This window comes from Mandrillus leucophaeus, unplaced genomic scaffold (genome assembly GCF_000951045.1).
Source record: "Mandrillus leucophaeus isolate KB7577 unplaced genomic scaffold, Mleu.le_1.0 Scaffold226, whole genome shotgun sequence".
Lineage (NCBI taxonomy): Eukaryota > Metazoa > Chordata > Mammalia > Primates > Cercopithecidae > Mandrillus > Mandrillus leucophaeus.
The window spans coordinates 1609203-1620623 of record NW_012102321.1 but is presented as its reverse complement, the minus strand read 5'-3'; the positions used below and the strand labels follow the sequence as shown (position 1 = coordinate 1620623).

The 11421-nt window shown below is 46.2% G+C and overlaps 1 protein-coding gene across 2 annotated transcripts in view; it reads left to right on the top strand.

Moving 5' to 3' along the window:
• The first annotated feature begins 708 nt into the window (after positions 1 to 708).
• KIAA0040 (KIAA0040 ortholog) overlaps positions 709 to 11421 on the top strand; it is a 48067-nt gene continuing 37354 nt past the window's right edge. The window contains exon 1 of one of the 2 annotated variants that reach the window (XM_011981428.1): positions 709 to 1141. The gene's annotated coding sequence lies outside the window, so the exon portion shown is untranslated. Of the gene's footprint in view, positions 1360 to 11421 lie in introns of both variants that reach the window. The other variant, XM_011981427.1, reaches the window with a different exon arrangement.

Sequence of the window (11421 nt, the reverse complement as noted above, 5' to 3'; positions counted from 1 at the left end):
GTAGGCATTTTAATGCCCACTTACAGAAGCCAAAGGACCCCCATACTCAGGCGCAGTGGATTACGGGCAAGTCCCGGCTCAGCACCTGGCACCTGGTACTTGTGTACCCGACAAATACAGTCGAGGGAACAGCCTCTCAGGCCCTTGTCAGGGAGGACCTCCCAGGATGACACTGAGGAGGCCCCTGAGATGCTCCACAGCCAGGTCCTGGCATCCCCCTCTTTTCCCACCCACAGTATCCCTGGAGGCACTGAACAAGCCCTGAATCATCAGAGCTTTGTGTCTGCAGTCCCCTATTCAACCGGGAGCAGGTCTTTTCATTTCCTAGCATCCCATGTGCTCAGAACTAGAGCCAAGAGATCTGAATAAAAAGTAGATGGAGAGCAGCTGAGGATGAGAGGAAAGAACCCCTGAGAACTTTTTGAAGTCCCCTGAGAACTTTTTGAAGTCAGCTTTCCCCTCCATCGTTGCTTGTGACAGCTCCTGGAGCGCAGTTTTCATTAACGCCTCCAGGCGTTAAGACTCTTCAGAGACTCTTCTGAGATGACTCTTCTGAGATGTCACCTGCATCCCTTGGAGCAACCGGCGTTGGTTAGAGGGGACTGTCATGCCCATTTGTCCCGATAAGACATCGGAGCCTTCACCCAACCTGTCGCTTGGTATCCCTCTCCAACGCCTCCCACCCCTTCCAGGAAGGCCGCTCTATTCAGGCAGCTGTTTTCCCTGAAGCCGGGTTTGCCCTGAGTTCTATGTCCCGTTCCTGGAACACTGGTGCGTCTGTGAAAGACACTGGGGCTGGCTCCGCAGCGGCTGTGCCCTGAAGGAGGCGTGTTCCGGGGCTGAGGGGGCAAGGACACGTAATGGCGGGGGCGGGGAGTGGGGAGCCACTGGCGGGAAGACAGGGAGGGAGAGCGCGTCTGAGGCGTGTGCGCCCAAGGCCAGAGGCACCCGAGGTGGGCTGGCCCGGGGTGGAAAGCTGGGCCGAGCCCCTGGAGCGGGCGGAACGGCGAGCCAGATTCAGGAAGTTGTGCCTGTGACATCAGGGGCAGGACAAAGTTGGAGCGAAACCTCAACTATGCAAGGCGTCGGCCCGCAGGAGCGCAGGGAACACAGAGGGCGCTGTCCTGGGCGGCAGCGGCAGGTACGCGCGGGGGCGGGGCGGGGCGGGGCGGGGCGAGGCGGGGCGGGCTGCTCCCACGACCTCGGCTGACGCCGGGGCCCTAAACGCCAGACCTGGCTAGGAGTGGGAGTGCAGAGGCAACCAAAAAGGAACCCACACCTCGCTCCAGGGCCTGGGGCGCTGTCAGACGGGGCAGCACCCAGGAGATTCCCTGGGCAACCACGCCTGCGGATCGAAAGGTGAGTTTCAGGACTTTCTGTTATGTTTTTTAAAAATACATTTTTAAGCGCCTTCTGTTTGGAAGGGGACGCCCACTCAACTGCTGTCTTTAGAAGGATGAGACCTGCCCCAGAGATACAAGGAATTATTCCTAAGCAGCCTCTTGCGCCTTCACAACTTTAGTTCCGTGTGTTTCCCTCCTTCTTGAGGACTCTCAGGAGTCTTCCCCTCTGCGCCTGGGCCGAGTCCACATGAGCTCCTCGGAGGTCGGCGGTGGAGTTACCTTACTCCAGCTGCTGGTAGGAGCGCTTTGAAGGGGACACATGGATATTCTGTTTTTTGCTGAGGAAGGCCAAGGCCTGAGACCCTCTGGAAAGCATCGCGGGCTTAGGTGTTTCTAAACCATTCTAGGTGAAGCCAGATTTTCTCTGGGGCTAAGGAACTAGCCAAAACGAAAATATGGCCTGGAGCCAGGGGCGGAGAGGAAACCTGTTTGCTATTCTGAGAGTTTCCGGGGAGCTTGCTGTGACACAGATTACTTTTTAACTTCTCTGACTCTCAATGGTCCCACTCCCAGACCCCGCATCCCACCCATGAAGGTAGAATGGGGGACATAATAGGACCTGTTTCCTTAACATTATGAAGAGCTTTACGGGGATTCTTCATATGATAATAGAGTTAAGTGAACTATAGATGATAGCTAGTGGGAAGACCAGTCCTGTCTAACCGAAAGGGAAACTGAAGCACAGACAAGCACTCACCCTAATTTAACAGAGAACACTGGCAGCCAGCATGCCATGCTACGTAGTGGGATTGTGCCACCGATTGTGTTGTACGAGGAAGGGAAGGAAAAGACCACTGGAGCATCTTGGAAGCACCTCCCTTCTAAAGCAGTTGCATTTCATTTGCTCAGCTACAGCTCATAAGGACCTGAAGCGAATTTTAAGGTACCCTCATTCTGAAGTTCTGTTAGATAATGGGAGAACCTTGAGTTACAAAGAGCAGGACTTAAAAATATCATTGATGTAACCTGTTCCTAACCCTTTTGCAAAATGGTTTGCAAGTTCTATCTAAAGACTTCTGCAAGGGTCTTACCAGCCTTTAAGCTGGATGAGTTGCATCAACCACTTAGTGTAATGTGCCTGCCCTTCACCCAGTGCTGGGTTGTAGAGGCAGCTGTACAGGAAAATCTGACCAAGTCTTTCCTTTTGTCTGAAATTCTGCCTCTGTGTCCCCACCCCAGATACAATTTTAGGAAAGAGATATATTGTAAAACAAATGTTTCTTTGGCCTCTATACATTGTCAATATTTAGCCTGTGAAATGAGTATGACTTCTATCCTCTTCCCTAAGACTAAACCCAAGAGAATAATAAACACTCAACAAGCTAAGTTATTGATTTCACCAAAGAGGAAGGTACATCCATTCCATACATTCATTCAACATTTACCAAACCTACTGTGTGCTGGCCAGTATACCAGGTCCTTGGAGTCCAAAGATAATGAGATGATTTCTGCTTTTGAGGAGCTTCTGTCTAGTAAGTGAGACAGATACAGAAATAAACTACAGTTCAGGATAATATACATTATAATAGCAGTAGCCACAGGGCACTGACTAATCCAGGGGAGAGGACAGGAGATTCTTCCCCAGAATTATCTGTGAAGTCCACACCACAGAAGTGATGGATGAGCAGGTCCTGAAAATGACTAGGAGTTCCCAGGGAAAAGGTGTTTTGAACAAAGGAAAGAGGGTATGCAAAGTCAATGGCAGGTAGGGAACAGCGTGTAATAGGAATTACACTGCCAGACTGAGAAGGGTGAACTCCCTCCTATGGGAAGCAATTTTAGTTTTTAAGCAGAGGAAGGATCCAGTCAGATTTGTGTTTGGAGAAAGAATTATTGGCCAGATGAGGGCTGGCTTAGAGAGATGGGAAGCAGAGATAATTAAGACCTCAGCTAAGACAACAGCAGTGGGAACTGAGGAAAAGGAATGGATTTTAGGAAGTAGAATCAAAAGTACCTGGTGACCAAGTGAATGTGGTAAAGGAGGAATGAGTTGAACAGAGAGTGATTATAAAGTGTTGAGTGGGATAGGCAGGAGAAGGTACCTTGTGGAGCCATTAATAAAAATCATGTAAGGTAGAGAAGGAGTGGACTTGGGAAGCAGATTGTGGAGAAGGCAGTGGTGAACATTTAGACATATTAAAGTTGAATATGCCCAGGAAATGTCCAGATGGAGATAAGCAGTTAGGTATACAGGTCTGGAACGTAGGTGGAGGTGGAAGGCAGCTAAAGAGGCCTGTGGTAGCACCACATTGGTGCTGAAGAGTCTTGTATTTGTCAGTAGTGGCCTATAGATATTATTTTCATATCATATGGTGACTTCCAGATTACTTTCTCCAAACGCTCAAGGCTTTCTCAGGATACCTTGGAAGATAATTCCTAAAATGAAGGAGAGAATTCTGGGTTCATGGCACAGAGACAGTAAAGATGCATTTAATTATCACTCCCCCATGTGAAAAATTAGTAGTTAGTTCAGTTGTAAGATCTGTGAAGACCTTTCCAGAACTCACATTCCAAGTCTTTAGTTACCTACCCCTGTGTGGGAGAGTCCTGACTTCATAAAAACGAGAAGGATGACCTGCTTTGACTAATTTCAGACCGTTACAGAGTAGTTCTTTAGGTCTGGCTGCCAATGCTCAGCTTACTATCTTGTGTGACCTGCATGGAAGAAAAAACCTTGAGCTTGGAGCTAGACATTCATGGGTTCAGTTCCTGGCTTAACCACTTAGTAGCTGACCTTGAACAAGTTCTTGAATCTCTCAACTTCATTTCCCTTGTATTTAAAATGAGGATAATTATTACTCACCAGGGCAATGGTTAGAATCAGAATCAAATTGAAAAAGAAAGTGCATTTAATGTTCTGCATAAATTATAAGACTCTATAAAAATGTGAGGAGTTTTATTATTATTTCTAATCTTGCCTCTTGAAACTACCAAAATTAGATGGACTGTGTAGGTATAGGCTCTGGGCAGCATCTTCATCTCCAAATTGCAGTTTTCTTATTGTATGACATATTTTAAGCCAGCAATTGTAAGTCTCCTTCCGTCATATCAATGACATGCATCTACTCTGGCCTCTTTTGTCCTCCTTATCGAAAGTGGTCAGAGCCCAAAGAAGTCAACGCTCCGCTGTTGCTTATGCTGATTATGTACTGCATGAGGACTCCTGGGAGTCTATGAAGCTGAAAGCACCAGTATTCCACCTGCTCGGCCTTAGACCCACCCCACTTGCAGTTGAGTCCACATGGAGGGGATGCTTTTTTCTAATTCTCACCAAGGTGCTGGTTTAACCCATTTAATCCAATGGCCCTGAATCTGAGCATCAGTTAATGGTTTGGATATATTTGTGATTTTTCCCTGTCCCGACCAGGGAAGCCTGACTTATTCCAACCCCGTGAAGTTGGAATGTTATGCCAACATCAAAAACCTTCAAGTAAACAGAGTTCTAATAGAGGCTAAACTGTTGATGAAAAAAAGGAAGTAACCACAGATTCAGAGACTTCAAACGGAAAAACACTTCTGAGAGGAGCCAGCCCCACCCCTTCACTTCACAGATGTGCAAACTACAGTTCAGGGAGGGGAAGTGTGAGCCCGGTCACACAGCTGGTTAATGGAAGGACCAGAATCCAAGTTCTATCTGCCTCTGCCCAGGAATACCCAATACCATCCTGGGTCTCTATCCCCTTTTGTATCTCGCACACAAGGACACAGCTAGGCATTCAAATGCCTGCAGAAAGGTAAAATGAAAAGATTGTACCTGAAGTTCGAATCCTCCCCCAGTGGCCTCCGGGGCGAACTAGGAGCAGACCCTCCAGGGATGCAGGTAGTTTTCCACTTTTAAGGCAACCTCTGAACCACCCTCGTCTCTTCTGTTTCCTCAGTTTCAATCCTTAAAGTTTTCTCAGAGTTCCCAAAGACCCCTCAAGAAGAGAAACAACACCGGGTGCCTTAATTAACTAAAATCCTTTTAGTGTTTCCTCAAACTTCTCTCTAGAATGAGCTAGAGACCAGTGGATGAGTCAGAATTATACATCCAATATTGATATGTCATTTACCATTCAGTGAGAAGGGTTCCAGGTGAATAATGGGCATTCAGGAGACTCGTCACAGGCACAGTAAGGGAGATAAAGACAGTGGCATGATAGACTTTTTCCCTCCCTGGACAGCAAAAGGAAAACCGAGTGCAAATTCCTTGAAAGACAATCCCCAGGGCCAGAGCCCAGGCCAGGTTTCTGGCTTTTCCCCCACATCAGTCCCAGCCATCTGAACAGAGCATCTGGGGACATGAGTGGACATTTAGTGGAGACCAGGAAAGGGCAGCTAAGTTCCCAAACGAACCTCACACAAACACAAGATTTCTTTCTCAGGGGCAACTCCCAAGGGACATGGTGGCATCCAAACCCAATCCCCACCCCTGGGAAGAGACTTTCTCCCACGATTGTGAGCAAGCCTCTCCATGGAGTTTGTCACTAAGAAATAAAACAAAACCTAACCATTGCTGTAGTTCTTCGTCAAAACTGAAGAGATGATTGTATTTTGAAGCCACTGCAGACATGCCCTTGCTCTTGACTATAGCTTCCTCCCAATGGGATGTTTTTCAGTTACGTTTTATTCTCCTCAAATACAACCCTAATTTCAAGCTGGATCGTCTTCAGAAAAGCCCTGCCGCATTTTTTTTTTTTTTTTAGTTTCCCAGGCAAGTCATAAAAAGAAAATTGGCAGAAGAGAGGAAAGTAATATACAAATAATAACAATAAGGATAGTTGTATGTGATAGTGTGTTTAGTCTTCAAATTGTCCTGACAGGGAAAAGAGCTGTGGGCCACAGGTTCAGAGGTGGTGTAGGGGTAGGGAAAGAGGGGCAGGGTCAGGGAAGGAGGCAGTGGGAACAGGGAAGTCCCATGAGCTTAGTATTATGGAAACAGAATAGTACAGTGGATATGCTGTGTATTAACCTGAATGACATGTGACAGTGGCCACCATAAATAAGAGAAAAGAATGCTGCACTCTGAGTTAAGAGCTTCTTGTTCCTCCCCAACCCAAGTAAGATACTGAGTGTGCATCCATCTGCTCATGGTTTCTAACCTGTGATTCCTCTGCAGCCCCATGGGCCACAGTGCCAGCTTTCAAAAGCCCCTCTGCATGTGATCATCATGTACCAAAACCCTGGCTGTAGCCTGCAAGCTCCAGTCAGCCACTCATGCACACTGGCCTGAAACCACCCAGGAACTAACGCTGGGGTCAAAGTGCCCTTCCCAGTGATTTGGAACCCAGAGTAAACAAATGTCCATCCACACTTTCTTGGCTCCCACAAATTTTCAGTGTGCATGCTAGGATCTCAGTAACCACTTACTGAATGGTGGTGCTAAGAATTTAAGGCATACATTCCTGCCCACCCCCACCAGAAACATATGTAGTTTCTTCAACATTATGTTAGGGAGATGTGTCAATAACAAAAGAGAATAAGTTACTCTTAAGGCCAGTCCTGCAGACTTAGCTTATCTATGAAACCCCTTTCTTGTAAATGACTGATGGCTTCCACCCTCCCTTCTCTTTCCCCACCTTCCACTCCTGACCTGAAACTTCCCTCCTGCCCAAGGCCCACAATCTGCTGAGTAGCAGTTGCCAGCACAGCACAACAGTGGCCTAGATAAAAGCCTCGCAGCTCATTACATGGGTGACCCACACCATCCCATAATGAAACCTCCACTGGGAAAGGGGAACACACTTGCATACCACCCCACCAGGTGCAGCCTGCTCAGAGCTTTCCTAGTTTCCAAATTAGAAACTCAGATCTTGCCCTGCAAGATACTTGGACCAAAGCCTTCACGAGTACAGGAAGAAAGCAATGCATTACCGGGTGCCTTGCCGATTTCCAAAGACTGTGCTTTTCTTGGTTTTGCATAAGGACATCATTGACCCCTTTGAGGAAAGAGTTGGGTTTTGACTCTTTTCAGTGGGTGGATAGCACAACTTCCCAAAGCTGGCCATGGAAAGAACACCTCATTTCCAGACAGAAGCACTGCAGTCCTCCACACTGTCTGGAACAAGGGAGGAGACACAGTCACAAAGCATGTGTCACAGGGGAAGAAGGTTGGATGCTCCTGACTGACATTTTCCAGGAATAGGATTTTGGTGGTTTATAAAATATTATTCCTTCAAGGTAGGGCCTGAGGGTAAGGGGAAAAGTACTTAAACCACTGGGCATGTGGTCATTCAACACTTGGCATTGGAATTGATGAATAAATACACGCTAAAGAGATCACAGACAACATTTTATATTTCTCAAACAATTAATAAGGGAAACTCTGCCATTCTCTCCCATGTGACATCTGTTAGTTTTCCAGAAATTTTGTTATTTCCTCTTGCATTTTTTTAATTGAGGTGAAATTTATGTTACATAAAATTAACCATTTTAAAGTGAATAGCTTAGTGGCATTTAGTACATTCAGAATGTTGTGCAATCGCCCCTCCATCTAGTTTCAAAACATTTTCATCACCCCAAGATAAAACCCCATCCTCATTAAGCAATTTCTTCCTATTGCTCCCTTTTCCCAGCCCCAAGCAACCACCAGTCTGCATGCTACTTCTATGGAGTTGCTTATTCTAGATATTTAATATTAATAGAATTACATAATATGTGACCTTTTGCTACTGGCCTTTTCCACTTAACATGTTTTCAGGGTTGATGTATGCTGTAGCATGTATTGGTACTTCATTCCTTTTTATGGCTGAATCATATTCCATTGTGTGCATATACTATAATAGTTTATCTATTTATTTGTTGACCGACATCTGAGTTGTTTCCACTTTGTGGCTATTGTGAATAGTGTGCTGTGAACAAGGATTTGTTTGAATACCTGTTTTCAGTTCTTTTGGGCATAAACCTAGGAATGGAATTGGTGGATCATATGTTAATTCTTACCTTTACCTTTTTGAGGAGTTGCGAAACTGCTTTCCTTTCCCCCACACTTTTATCAACATACTTATAAATTCATTTTCCTTTCTTGAAGATAATACACATATTAAGTGGCATACCTTTTCCTGTCTGGTCTCTTATTTGATGCATTTGACCTTATGCTTTAATAAAAGATATTAAATACTGCCTCTTATTGCCCTAGAGATTTGGGAGTATTTGGATGTTCGAGATAGAAAATATTTGGGGGTAAACTAAAGCCCCAGAAAATATTTGGGGGTAAACTAAAGCCCCTTCTTGGTATAACTGAGTAGGAAGCAACAGCTAGCAACAGCAATATTTATGGGGTACTCTATCTGTGCTGGGGATAACATTAAGTGCTTTACCTATTTTCCCTTATTTAACCCTCACATCAACTCAACAAAATAGGTACTACTACAGGTTGAGTATTTCTTATCCAAAATGCTTGGGACTGGACATGTTTTGGATTTCAGATTTTTTTTTCAGATTTTAGAATATTTTTATTTTACTGGAATTACCAGTTCAGCATCCCTATTCAAAGTCCAGTGTGCATTTCAGTGTCCTATCAGCACTCAAAAACTTTTAGATTTTGGAGCATTTGGGGTTTTGGATTTTCGGATTAGGGATATTCAACCTGTAACATCCCTATTTTATAGAAGAAGAAATTGAGGTCTCCACCAAAAGCTAAGTGCTCTTCCCCAGCTCCTACAAGGGAACTCTGCAGCTGCCACCATTGATGAATAAGAAGCCATTCTGTTTCTCAGGGGATTGCAGTCATTTTGGCAGACAGATAGGTCAAGAGGCAGTTATAACGCAGTGTTACAAAAGCTATGATAGGCATCATGACAGGGACACAGAGGTAGAGCACTTATGCTGGCCCTAAGCTGTAGAATTTTCAAAGGAGATGAAATCTAAGTCTCTTATTTTCTTGATAACCCCGTGGGATCATTGATAATGTTTGACCCTCCCCAGGCACCCTTTGACTTCATTATTCCATCATTGCATTGCCAGTGCACAGTGTCTGGCACACAGTTGCCACTTATTAAACATAGGTTCATAAACATGTGTGCTTCCGTAAAAGGAACTCCCAGCCCTGTCACACTGTCATGGAACTCCTGTGCCTGGGTCCTATATTTCAAAACTCACAAGCTTTCTCAAAACAGATGTGTCCTGCGATGGGGAAAGGAGATGAGAAAAGGCCTCCAATGGCTTTGGCTGTCCTCTATCTCTGAACAGACACTGTGTGCATGAGAATAAGACAAGGGAAGAGAGAGAAGAAGGGTAGGGAGCGGGGCAGGGGGCCTTCCGGTGGCACTGTGTGAGGTCAGCCCATGCCCAGGGAAGAGACCCTGTAATGTGACATGAGACCCCAGAGAAGAAATGAACTGGGAAACCTCTTCCCTAAACTCTAATTTCTCCTTTTCAATTCAAGGTTTATTATTACTCAAAGATTCATAGCATATGGCTATACATATATTTGCCAATTCATCTCAGCTGGCAGGTACAAGAAGCAGTAACTTCATGGGAAGGTCTAGACTCTGTCCAGTTGGTAATTCTCACTCCTCTCTCCCAGGCACTGTGAGGGTGTATCACTTACTTTTGGTCAGTCATCTGCAACTCCTCTTTGCATAAAGAGAATTTTGAGGACTCCTAAGAGGCCTGGTAGCTTTGCTTTACATGGCAGAAGCTGCCCAGACATGACTCTGGCTGCTTCCATTTTTTCCCATACACAGTTCTCAATCTCTTCTGTGTATACCTGACACTATACTAGAGGCTGTGGAGAATTTTTAAAAAACAAAACAAAACGCAGGCACAGATTCAAGGACCTACCACCTACCACCCAGGAGCCTGCAAGCACCTTGCTACAAGCCCTGCCCCTCTCATTGAGAGCTGTGAGAAAAGCCCGTTCCTGGGATTAGTCTATCCTGGGATCTCTGCTCGCTAGTGCGGCCATCTCTTCACCCACTGCTCAGGCTGTGGCTGTGCCATTCTGGAATCCCTGAGTCCTGCTTCACCCTTGTTCCGCTGGCTCCCCAGATGTCCGACCAACTTACCTGAGCCATAAGCTGCTGCTGTGGGCTGCAACCCCAACTGTGAAAGCTCAGCCCATTGCAAGGTCTTCCTGCTCTGCCCAGGCCCTAGTCCTGGCCCCCTCACCCTGCTGGAGGCCTACCCTGCTATCCCACCCCATCACCTGACTCTGCAGGGGCCTACGAGAAGCTTGCATAGGTATGAGAGCTTGGGGTGCCAGAAGTGAATGTGGGCTTCCTGGCCCATGGAGATAGCATAGCCGTCACAGAGATACTCTTCACTCTGGTTCTTTCTCATCCCCCCCAGACCATAACCAGTCAGTCAGTTACTTAATCAAAAAGCATTTATTGTACATCTACTATGTGCCAACACTGAACACCCTGGGGATACCCAAAGGAGAAAGCTCTGTAATAGCTTAATGTGGAGTGGGAAAGCAGACAGGAGCAGCCTCTGTACTATCAGTGAGCAAGCATTGTCAGGGAGGTGAGGTGGTAGAGAAGGAAAGAAGTTTTCAACTATGATATCTCTGTGCTACACATGATTCCAGAAAATGGCCCCGGGGCTAACAAATCCTCCTTTTTCTCGCCTATTTAGAGGGTACTTTGTCTCAGTTTTACAGGCCTGAGCATTCCTCACTCGCTCTGAAATATTGAAACAGTGGTGTCTTTCCACGATGCACACAGGATTCATCCCTGTCGTCCCTTTTGCATACTCGAGCTCCTCAGCTTTGGGTCTCAGCAGAGGTCACAAGCTCAGATGTCTACAGGGTGCCTGACAGGTAAAGCCAACATGCACTGAAGATGTGCTCTGTGCCAGGCACTGTTTCACCCACGTCACACAGAGTATTTAACTCCTCTGGTTCCCACAACAATCCTACAAGAGAGTGTCTATTCTTATCCCCCTTTTATAGTTGAGGAAACTAAGGCACAGAGAGGGAAAGGGACTTTCCATGTTCAGAAGCCAGTGTGTGGTGGGACCAGGCTTTGACTCAGGCTAGTCCATCTGAGAGGGTCACACAAGCTGGGTGAGAGCATAGACTGAGAGCTGCAGATCA